Source organism: Heloderma suspectum, chromosome 3 (assembly GCF_057233095.1).
Source record: "Heloderma suspectum isolate Gila_16-S chromosome 3, 16-S_ref, whole genome shotgun sequence".
Lineage (NCBI taxonomy): Eukaryota > Metazoa > Chordata > Lepidosauria > Squamata > Helodermatidae > Heloderma > Heloderma suspectum.
In genome coordinates, this window is record NC_139460.1 from 299,833,325 (window position 1) to 299,844,841 (window position 11,517).

The 11,517-nt window shown below is 43.4% G+C and overlaps 1 long non-coding RNA gene across 1 annotated transcript; it reads left to right on the plus strand.

Annotated features, from left to right (window-relative positions):
• The first annotated feature begins 345 nt into the window (after nucleotides 1–345).
• On the plus strand, nucleotides 346–11,181 carry LOC146351497 (uncharacterized). The gene is made up of 3 exons (XR_014789622.1): nucleotides 346–1,340; nucleotides 7,794–7,839; nucleotides 10,842–11,181. It is a non-coding gene; the product is annotated as an uncharacterized LOC146351497 (long non-coding RNA).
• Nucleotides 11,182–11,517: the final 336 nt, after the last annotated feature.

Consider the following 11,517-nt stretch of genomic DNA (forward strand, 5'->3'; position numbering starts at 1 on the left):
CATGAGTGACCAATCATGAGTGCACTGTAAATGCCTCATTTAAAGAAGTCTTTATCAAGTTTTGCCATTCTCTTCTCTTCTCTTCTCTCTCTGTCTTCTTCCCTCTCTTTACCATTGTCTCTAAAACAGGTGGGCAACCTTCATTCCAGTTCTCAGCTAAATTTCACATGTGGAGCTCTGAAAGTGATGAGTTCAGATGTGTCCTTCCCCTGACAGCCTGCTGGGTGGGAACAAAGGCAGCAGATGGCAGGGGGCAAGGCGGGAGGAGAAGGCGGTGTCAGAAAGAGAAAGGGGGGTGACTCATACACTGTTAGCTCCACCCTCACCTACTGCCAGTATGTGATCTCAAACAGATTGCCCCCAAGAGAATGTGGCCTCACCAGAAAAATGGCTCCCAATCCCTGGGCCAAAAAAATTATTGTGGTGGAAGACACATTAGAGTTGCAACCCACCAGTTAAAGACCAGTGGAGCAGGTTATAGGTTATACACAACTGAATGGCTGGGTTTGATGTAAAACTATGTGGATTTGATTCCCCCAAATATCCAGCTGTATAATCAGTAAGTCAATTTAAAACAACAACAACACGGAATGATAAAAAGACAATTGCTGACTTTTTTTTAATGTTCCCACTCCACAGCTTTTAACAGCAGCCAGACCCACAGAAATTAAGCAAAGATTTTCTTGCCATTTGATGTCCATGTCAGGAAAAGGTACCCCTGCTTAATTTCTGTGTCAGATTGCCATTAAAGCCAAAAGAGCAGGACCAGTAAGAAAAGTTAGCAACCCTAGAGGCTCGAAGCTATAGTAAGAAAAGGTCAAATTTGGAATAATGTGCAGTTTATTAGAAATTGCCATAATTAGTCCATTTCTCTGTGTCTCTTATGTTGAATATAATCACTCCCTCAACTTAAAGCACATTTACTTTTTTCCATTCTGGAACTTATTTCAAGAAAGTGTGCCTAGGGTTGCAGCTTTACACTGCTTAATCCTATCCTCGTTTGTTCTGAAACTGTCTACAATCTCATTCACACCTTCTTTCAATAAGTTCTGTTCTACTCAGTGGAGCTTGCTCCCAAGTAGGTGTACATAGGATTACCATTTGTGAAACTATGGCCCTGTGTACAGATAGGTAAGACCAGAGAATGCGCTGTGGAGTTTCCTTAATACAAAGCTGTAATTTAGAGTGAGCTGGGCCTCAAGTGGGTGGACAGAGAGGTGTGTTGAATTGCTGCATCACCACACTTGGGAAGGAAGCGTAAAGAAACTCATCAGTTTTTATTTGGGTAGCCTGGCAGCAAAGTGTATCAGGAGGCATCTCTTAGCTGGATTCATACAAAGGTGAGATATTTTCTTTCCTTTCCTTTTTGAAAAAGGCTTTGGGAAATGGATTTCTTCATTTTTGTTTGGAAAGGCAATGGAGAACGTTTCCCCATATATGAAAAGATGTCTATCTTATGCAGATCCACAGTAAAGCAAGTATAACTTATGCGGTATTACAATTTCTTTTCTTTTTTCGTTTACTGAAGGGATGATTTGTAAGGGAGTACGGAATGTTACAGGCTGCTTGGAGAAATCTCTGTCAATATCTTATCTAGTAAGCAAATAAGTTTTCTCCCAGTTTCAGTGCACTTCTCTAGTTTCAGTTACTGATTAGTCTGGGTTCTGATTACTCTGATTAGCAGGAGGGTGCTATTGTTCTACTTGTAAGTTTCCCACAGGCAGCTGGTTGGACACTACGTGAACAGAATATTGGACTAGATGGAACCCTATGTTCTCCAGCCACGTATCATTCAATATTCTGGCCCCCTTAAGGCAGTGGTTGAATCACAGGGAAGCTGGAGAAAACGTTTCTAACCTTTGTGACAGGCCCTGTTATCTACTGTTTTTAGAAGGCCAGGGAGCCCATGATCTGGCTAAAACTGAGAGGTATCAGGGATGGATGGGGCTTGTAGATTTAATTAAGGCCCCCTGCTTTTACCCCCGTAATCTGAGCACTGCCATCAGGGGAGGTCAGATGTACAAAAGAGAGCCCAATCAGTCCAGGAATGGAGGATAAGATTTACTTGGGCACAAAGTTGCTCTTACATCCCACGAATGACAGGGAGGGCTCAGCAAGACCTGCTTTACTGGAAGATTAAGAGGAGGTATAGGCTACATGGAACTACAGGGGATGTTCCTTTTCTTTTCTTTTTCTTTCTAATTGCAGTAGAAAATAGAAAACTTCAGAAATATAGAATGTGGCCCTGCAATACATGCCAATAAGTTAACAATTAAAGTTAGATGAAACATGCAGGGCATTGTGTTTTACTCGGAGCCATGTGCATTTGATTCTCCAGAAACTCTAGTTTTAATTTCTGTGTTTCAGTATCACAACATCCTATTCAAAGTCACCGTCCTCAGATATATTTTCAATCTGACTTGCAGGATTAGAGAACATTTTCTCATTGTACATGTGCCAGAATTGTGAGAATGGTTAAGATAGCCTGGAGGCATATCAGGTATGCCTTCTTCTTTGAGATACCGCATGCTTGGAATTACAGCACATTGCCTTCAATATATTCTCTGGTAAGGCTGTGCAAAAGAAAACCCAACATTTCATTGGAATCTGCTTCATTGGCTCAGATAGTGGTTGCCTCAAATCAGGCTGATGTTATGCTTGGATCTCGCCTTGTTTTTCAAAGTGTTGGATGATTTCCTCATTGACTAGAATGGGAATATCAACAAATGTCTATAACTTGTGTGTGTGTGTGTGTGTGTGTGTGTAAGAATTTCAAGAAATGTATAGACCTATTAGTGACTTTTGAGGGGATAAAGCTCACCAAATCTCAGAAAACTGGGTGTGATGGGCATGTTTATGATTTCACAATTTTTAAAAAATCAACACAACTTTTTAATTTTGGGCTTTAGAAAAATAAGGCGAGGTGTGGCTCTGCCTCATCTTTCCAAACACTCAATGCTTTGTTTCGTAAATTATTTTGGGATTCCTCTCCACCAAGAATATCTTTTAAAAGGATGCCAATGCCAATTAATGAAGGTGGGTTCGGTTTTCCGGATCTAGCTATGTACCATTGGGCCTATTTGCTGACCGCTACTAAATTTTGGTATTTTCCACTCAAATTAGATTTTCCTCCATGGTCAGCATTGGAATCTTCTTGTCTGGAGCCTCTCTTTAAATGGATGGCACTAGGTTCTCGGCATACTAAGGTAGACAGAACTCCTCCCACAATTTTGGAAGTTAGGGAAGTCTGGTGTATAATGTCATGTCAATTACAGTTTGATCCATTTTCTCATGCTAATTTGACTTTATGGGGAAATCCAGATTTAAGAATTGGCAAGAAAATGTTTTTATGGCAGACCTGGACAGATAAGATGATCTTTACTTCAGATCAATTAGTGGGGGTTGATGATGAGTTTTTGATATTTTCAATTTTGCGAGATCAATTTGATCTGCTGGCTTTAGCGGAATGGCAGTATTTGCAACTGAAACATTTGTTGGTAACTAGATTCGGTCCTGCTGCTTTTATTGCTTCGGTGTCTCCTTTGCTATTGGAAATACTTATTGAAGCTGATCAGATCAGATGTATCATAGAATCATAGAATAGTAGGGTTGGAAGGAGCCTACAAGGCCATCAAGTCCAACCCCCTGCTCAATGCAGGAATCCAAGTCAGAGCATCCCTGACAGATGGCTGTCCAGTCTCGTCTTGAATGCCTCCAGTGTGGGAGAGCCCACCACCTCCCTAGGTAATTGGTCCCATTGTCATATTGCTCTAACAGTCAGGAAGTTTTTCCTGATGTTCAGCCGGAATCTGGCTTCCTGTAACTTGAGCCCATTATTCCGTGTCCTGCACTCTGGGATGATCAAGAAGAGATCCTGGCCTTCCTCTCTGTGACAATCTTTCAAGTATTTGAAGAGTGCTATCATATCTCCCCTCAGTCTTCTCTTCTCAAGGCGAAACGTGCCCAGTTCTTGCAGTCTTTCTTCATAGGGCTTTGTTTCCAGTCCTCTGATAATCTCTGTTGCCCTCCTCTGAACCCTCTCCAGTTTGTCTGCATCCTTCTTAAAATGTGGTGCCCAGAACTGGACACAGTACTCTAGATGAGGCCTAACCAGTGCTGAGTATAGGGGAACTAGTACTTCCCAGGATTTGGAAGCTATGCTTCTATTAATGCAGCCCAAAATAGCATTCACATTTTTTGCTGCCACATCACATTGTTGGGTCATGCTCAGCTTGTGATTGACAACAATTCCAAGATCCTTCTCGCTTGTAGTTTTGTTGAGCCAAGTATCCCCCATCTTGTAACTGTGCATTTGGTTTCTTTTTCCCAGGTGCAGAACTTGGCATTTATCCCTATTAAATGTCATTCTGTTGTTTTCTGCCCAGCGCTCCAGTCTATCAAGATCACTTTGAATTTTGTTGCTGTCTTCCAGGGTATTAGCTATCCTGCCCATTTTTGTGTCATCTGCAAATTTGTTCAGCATTCCTTGCACCTCCTCCTCCAAGTCATTAATAAAAATGTTGAAGAGTACTGGGCCCAGGACTGAGGCCTGCGATACCCCGCTCGTTACCTCTCCCCAGTTTGAGAAGATCCCATTGATAAGCACTCTTTGAGTCCAATTCTGTAGTGAACTGTGGATCCACCGGATCGTTGTTTCATCTAGCCCACTTTGAGCTAGTTTGCTCATCAGGATATCATGGGGCACTTTGTTGAAAGTTTTGCTGAAGTCGAGGTATATTATGTCTACAGCATTCCCACAGTCCACAAGAGAGGTTACTTGATCGAAAAATGAGATCAGATTCGTCTGGCAGGATTTGTTCTTGACAAATCCATGTTGGCTTCGAGTAATCACTGCATTGTTTTCAAGATGCTTAGAGATGGATTGCTTGATAATCTGCTCCAGAATTTTCCCAGGGATTGATGACTGGTCTGTAGTTCCCAGGTTCCTCCTTTTTACCCTTTTTGGAGATAGGGACAACTTTAGTCCTCCTCCAGTCATCTGGCACTTCACCCGTCCTCCATGACTTCTCAAAGATAATAGACAGTGGTTCTGAGAATTCTTGTGCCAGTTCCTTTATTACTCTAGGGTGCAGTTCATTTGGTCCTGGAGATTTGAACTCATTCAAAGTCATTAGGTGTTCCTTGACCATATGCCTATCGATCTCAAGCTGCAATCCTGCCCCTTCAGCCTGTACTTCACCTTTACCAGGGGGGGTCATAGACCCTCTTTTGGGAGAAGACTGAGCCAAAGTAGGAATTGAGCACCTCTGCCTTTTCTTTGTCATCTGTTATTGTTTTGCCATCCTGAACCACCATTTCTTTCCTCTGTCTTTTACTATGCATCTATCTGAAGAAAGACTTTTTGTTGTTTTTGGCATCCCTTGCTAACCTCAGCTCATTCTCAGCTTTAGCCTTCCTGATGTATCAACCTATGATTCATGTTTATAAACATTTGTTGTCAATGAATAAATATGACACAAGTGGTTTACAGCAGGAATGGAACCCCTCTGGAGCCCAAACTGGGCAAAAGTATGCAAATTTCAGCCCAGACAATTGCACCAATGATTCAAAATGTAATTTTAGGGCTGTTCTTTTAAATGTGCCTTACCCAAAAAATGCAGGTAATTTTGTACAGAACTTTTAACCTAAGGGTGGTGGGTTGGTGGGTTATTACCTCCCAAAGACAAAATATAGAGATTGACTTGGTTGCATGATCACCTCAGTCCTCCATAGTTTATTTAAACCATGATGAGCCACAGTGCCCATGGGCACCAGATTGCCTATTTGAGCCCCAGATATGGCTTGTCGTGTCATCCGAACCTGGGCAGCAGGGCTGATCTGATGGTTAAACAAACCTTGCTGCCTTGGTTCGGATGACAACAAGCCATGGCAACCCCCCACCAAGTGTTGAATATTCAAAATGGCCACCGGCATGCTCCACAACCCATCATCGCTTAAATAAGAATTTTTTTCACATGTGTCTGTGAGAAAAAAAGTTGGGCTCACCCCCATGGGAGGACCCCCCCCCCAACTACTGTTTCAATGTTATATTGTATGAAGCCTTGTGAATCCTGGGTGCTGATTCTTACGACTGCATGTGATGTTCAGTCTGTACTCGAGATATGCACTGTCTTTACTTCTCATGGACAGAGCAGTAGATACAAACCTTGCCTTCCAACATAGTCCATGAGCTTCTGATAAGGAAAAAAAAACATCACTCATTTTTGTGAGGAGAAAGCAAAGTCCAGGGGTGTGTGTGTGTGCGCGCGCACGGACCAGGGGCTTAAGGGCTAGAACTATTTAATTTGCTTACGATTTACAACCTTTTCTGTTTTCAGAAATCTCTGTGAGATAGGTCCGTATCATTCCTAATTTATAGATGGGGAACTAAGACTAGGCAATAAATTGTTCAAGGTCATCCATGTCTTTCCCATATGCCATTTAAAAAACCCAAATGAACTTTAGTGTTGTGGGGCTCCCTGCGGAGGATCCCATGTGATATGACAATTTTCTGTTCACAATAATCCAGTGTGCTTCCAGATAAAAGGATCCTAGTGCTACAAAATAATTGTTTTGCTTGTAAGCTTCAAGAAGGATTGTAATGGATGTTCCATGCCTTGAGGGATAGAACTGTCTGTCTGTCTGTCTGTCTTTCTGTTTGTGTGTGTGTCAGTGGGGTGGTGAATCTGCTCCAGGTTTCAGTCAGAACTCTAAAGGAGCTATCCAACGTGCTCCCAGCCTTCACTGGTTTGTGGGCATGCATCTTAACTAGTGCTGTGCCGAAAATTTCTCCCACTTTTTTTTTTTACCATTCTCATTCAGTTTGATAGAAGAGAATTTGCTTTTGAAAAGAAATGCAATGGTGAAGAAATTTCAGCGAAATTCTCATGGGTTGGGCTTGGGCTTCTTGGGCTTCCCTTACTTAGGAGGTGGCTGAAGAGTGAGCACAAGTGTCCTATTTTTCATTGTGCAGTCATCTCTCTGGCAGCCTGTGGCCTCCTCGGCTTCCTACACTTCAATGCCAGTTTAAGGTGCCATGAGGTAATTCCTCCCATGGGGCTTTTTCAGATCAGGACATGCAGGCAGCCTGGGAGGCTAGCTGTGATTAGGTAAGCTCAAAAACACCACAAAAGTGAATTCTAAAACATCCTGAATGAGGCAGAACAATGGAAGCCTCTTTCATGGGGGGAGAAAGATTCAGGAAACCGGAGGACCGATTTTGGCAGAGCGCTAACTCCACCTCACCCCTGGAGTAGACACAACACTGCCGCCACCTGCATTGCAGTGGGTGCAAACTGGGGGCCAGCCTGCCAAGACAGTTGACGCTGTTGCAGCACGAAACCCCCCAAAACCCTTAGGAAAAAAGGAAGAATCTGTGCTACCAGGCGGGCCAATGGGGAGCCCTAGCTGGGAGCAACTGTTGAGAATTTCTCCTACTCCTGGAGAAATTCAGTGAAATTGTCTCCTAAATTTCTCTGCCCACAAGTAAGGTGAAGAATTTCAAGAGGCCATTTGTGCACAGCTCAAATTTTAACTCTTCTGTCCTTGCTGTGTGTGTGTGTGTGTGTGTGTGTGTGTTTCAAACCTCAAAATCACCCCCTGTGGGGGGCGGGGGTAGGATTAAGAAACTGGTTTAAATAAATAAAACAAGACATTCTGTGGGGGGAGCTGGGACTGCATATGATTAATCATTTGTATATGATTATGTTTTGTTTAAGCCTGGGTCTGAGGTGAGCAGCACCAGGCAAGATGAGTCAGTAGATATGAGACATAGATCTCCATTGTTTCCCTAGGAGCGGTGAGAATGATTAACCTTCAGGAAATTGTCACTGGATACAGGTAAGAATGAACTTCTTAATTAGGAAACTGTATTGCACAAGGAATGCAGAACATTATGAGCATAACCTTCTTATATTTTTAATCTGGAAGAATAAATCCACAACTTCTTTATTGGGATGTCCCATGACAAAACCTTTTGGATGATCCTTTGCGCTGTTTGAAAAAAGTGGGAGGCAAAAGGAGGGAGTCTTCTTGTTCTAAGGTAGAAGGAAATATGGGCTGCATATAAACATGTGCATACGACACCTCTGTCTATACCTGATATGTAATAAAATCCTCCTTGCCACTTGGAAGATAATATAGAGTATCAAACTATACCTAGGTGAGAATGCCCAACATGGGTAGTTGTGTCATTCGTCTAGCGCTCATAGAAGTTACTGATCAGGTGCTGAATAGTTACTGGCTGAAATGGGTGTTAACCAGCTATTAAGCACTGAAGAATAGACCACTGCTAAGTATACTTCCTATCCCCTTATTTTTTTGAATCTCTTCCCAGAACAAGAATGATAAATTCCTTTTAGATGGAAAAATTGAGTACCTTCTGTACTAAAGGAAAAACATTTTCTTTATCATCAGTCTTATGTAATACACTCAAATTCCTCCCTGAAGGATAGTTAAGGGTGTGTTTGCACATCAGCTTCCTGTACTCCTGCTATGATGCCTTAGAACACAACTGGAAATTGAGTAAGTAGTACTGATGAAGATGGTAACAGTATGAGCCAGGTTTTACTGATGAGCAAATCTGATGGGCATTTACCCTGGTCAAATCAGAAGTTGCCGTTTGGGTGGCTGGACTATGATGCAGACAGAGGAACTCTATCCAAACCCTTTATGGTGTAAGCTGTTTCCCTGGCATTGGCCACACCTCAAACAGCCATGTTCAGTTTAAATCCAGAAGTGCCAGTCAAACTGAAGTGGGATTGGAGCCCCTATAGATCTGTGTAGCTTTCCTCCTTGTGGACTCTGCCACTAATGCTGACCCTGTGATTCCTCTGGTCTGCCATGGTGCCACAGACTGGCTGAAATAAGGTCATGGTCCATTTAAAGAACACAGTGCTTTACCTCTGTAAACTACAGTCTATTATTATAAAGTGCTAATTGACACAATATTCATAACAGCCAATTTTACATCCAAAAACCCTGATTGCCTTACACCAAGCTTTCCCAATGTGATGTCCTCCAGATGTTTTGGACTACAACTCCCATTGGCCATTCTGGTTGGGGCTGATGGGAGTTGCAGTCCAAAATATCTAGAGGGCACCACGTTGGAGAAGGCTGTCTCATACACTTCCCATAGGCTTCCTTAAGCCTCTAATGAGTTTTCCAATCCACCTCCGTCCAGCTCTACAAACCCTTCTCTAGCCTCCTTCTATGCCTGTAAATTCTTTTGTGTACATGCACCTGGATATCTCACTCCTCATTGGTCCAGGGCCCAAACAAATTATCTGTCTATATATATATAACTTATACTAAGTTATAGACCTTATACTAAGTTAGAGCACTGGCCCATCTGTCCTAGTACTGTCTATTCTGATTAACAGAAGTTCTCAGGAGCCTCAAGCTTGGATCTTTCTTAGCCCTGCTCCCTGAGAGCCTTGGAGATGGCAGGGACTGATCATGCTGTGGCCACTTCTGCATGCAATGCATGTGCACTACTGTTGATCACACCTTTCACTTAGCGGTTTTCATTACAACTCCACACACAAAGACATATAGGAACATAAGATGAGCCATGTTGGATCAGCATTCTGTTCACACAGTGGCCAATCAGCTGCCTATGGGAAACTCACAAGCAGGACATGAGTCCAACAGCACCCACCCATGTTCCCCAGCAACTGGTGCACATAGGCATGCTGCCTCTGATACTCGAAGTAGCATATAGCCATCAAGACTAGTAGCCATTGATAGCCTTCTCCTCCAGAAATTTGTCTAACCCCCTTTTAAAGCCCTCCAAATTTGTGGCCATCACTACATCTTGTGGTTGCGAATTCCATAGTTTGACTATGCGCTGGGTGAAGAAGTACTTCCTTTTATCTGTCCTGAATCTCCCACCGATCAGCTTCATGGGATGACTCTGGGTTCAAGTATTATGAGAGACAGAGAAAAGTGTCTTCTAATCCACATTCTCCACACCATGCATAATTTTGTATGCCTATATCATGTCTCCATTTACTTGCCTTTTTTCCAAGCTAAACAATCCCACATATAAAGGTCACACAGTGCTACAGTACTTCACAAATACTTATACAGAAACCATTCCTCAGAAATGAAGACCTTTGATCAACCAGGAGACTATCATGAGGGCGTGGAAGTCCTCTGACTTTCATTCTAAAGTATGCTGAATGAGCATGCTCAACAGATCCAGGAAAAATCCTCTGCCCCAAAACTCTCAGCCTTCCTCCCACCCCCCCACCCCCGTTTGATATTAACATTGTGTTTGGAAGACAACTGTAGAGAGTGGAACTGGCTGGGTATGACAGTTTGAAAACACACTGGTGATTCTCAGATGCTAGAATCTATTTTTGAGTAGGCCCTAGAATAAATCACCATGCTGGAATTGACATCTGCTGTTACTCAACAAGCTGCTGGAGAACTCCAAAGCCCATGTCTGGCTGATGGGAATGACAAAGGCTGGAAACAGACTACAGTGTAGGGAGTGGGGAAATGGCTTAAGGTGCAATCCTATGCATGTTTAGGCAGAAGAAAGTCCTACAGCTCCTAGCATCCCTCAGCCAGTATTGTACCCTGATTGTACTGTCTCCGCAGGAAATAATCAAAAACACTGTATCTCTGCTGAGACAGGAGATCAATATATAGAGCTCAATAGATTGAGCACATCTGAGCTTTAGTACAAGTTTCATTTTATTTCCGTTGAACTTGTGCAGGAGATATTTGTGGTAAATTGTGATCACTGTAAATTCAAGGGAGTAAACATATCGCTATCCCCCCTCCCCGTAACCCATGGTTTAAACTATATAATCCACACTTTGTTGATCCAATAGGACAAGCTTCCAGAAGCAACAACAAATGGCAGTGATGACTGTGAAGCGCATGAAGGATTCTGTCTACTGGCTTTATTTTCAATACATGATGGTCACGTGCTGCCTTGATCTAGAGCCCTGGGCACAAATGGTGGCACACATTTTAACCGCCGCTCTTGTTACTATGTTGGTGTTCACAGCTTATGTGTTCATCCCTATCCATTTGCGTCTGGCTTTTCGAATCTTTCTCCCGTTATTAGTCAAGTAGCTGGAGAGGACAATTACCTATACTCGTTATGGGTGAGCTGTATGTTTATGTACTTTCACTATATTTGTGTAAATAGAACAATTTAAAATCCTGCTCAGAGTCACGTCTCTCTCTCTCTCACTCCTTCCCCTGCATTACTGTATGAGTTTGTGTCAAGTTCCTTGGTCCTCCTAGGGATGTACGAAATTGCCCTTACTGGCTCCACTGGGTTCCGCTGGGGGGGGAGGTACTCCGTCCCTCCCCCCGGAATCCTCGCTGGGGGGGGAGGTGCGGAGCGCCTCCCCCCCGGAATCCTGGCCGGCCGGCTCCGCTCTGTGGGGATTCCGCGGAGCCACTGGCCGGCTCCGCCAGCAGCCGGACATCCGGTTGTCCGCTGGCTGGCAGGGACGCAAATGGCGGCGGCCATAGCCGCTGCCGTTTGCATCCCTG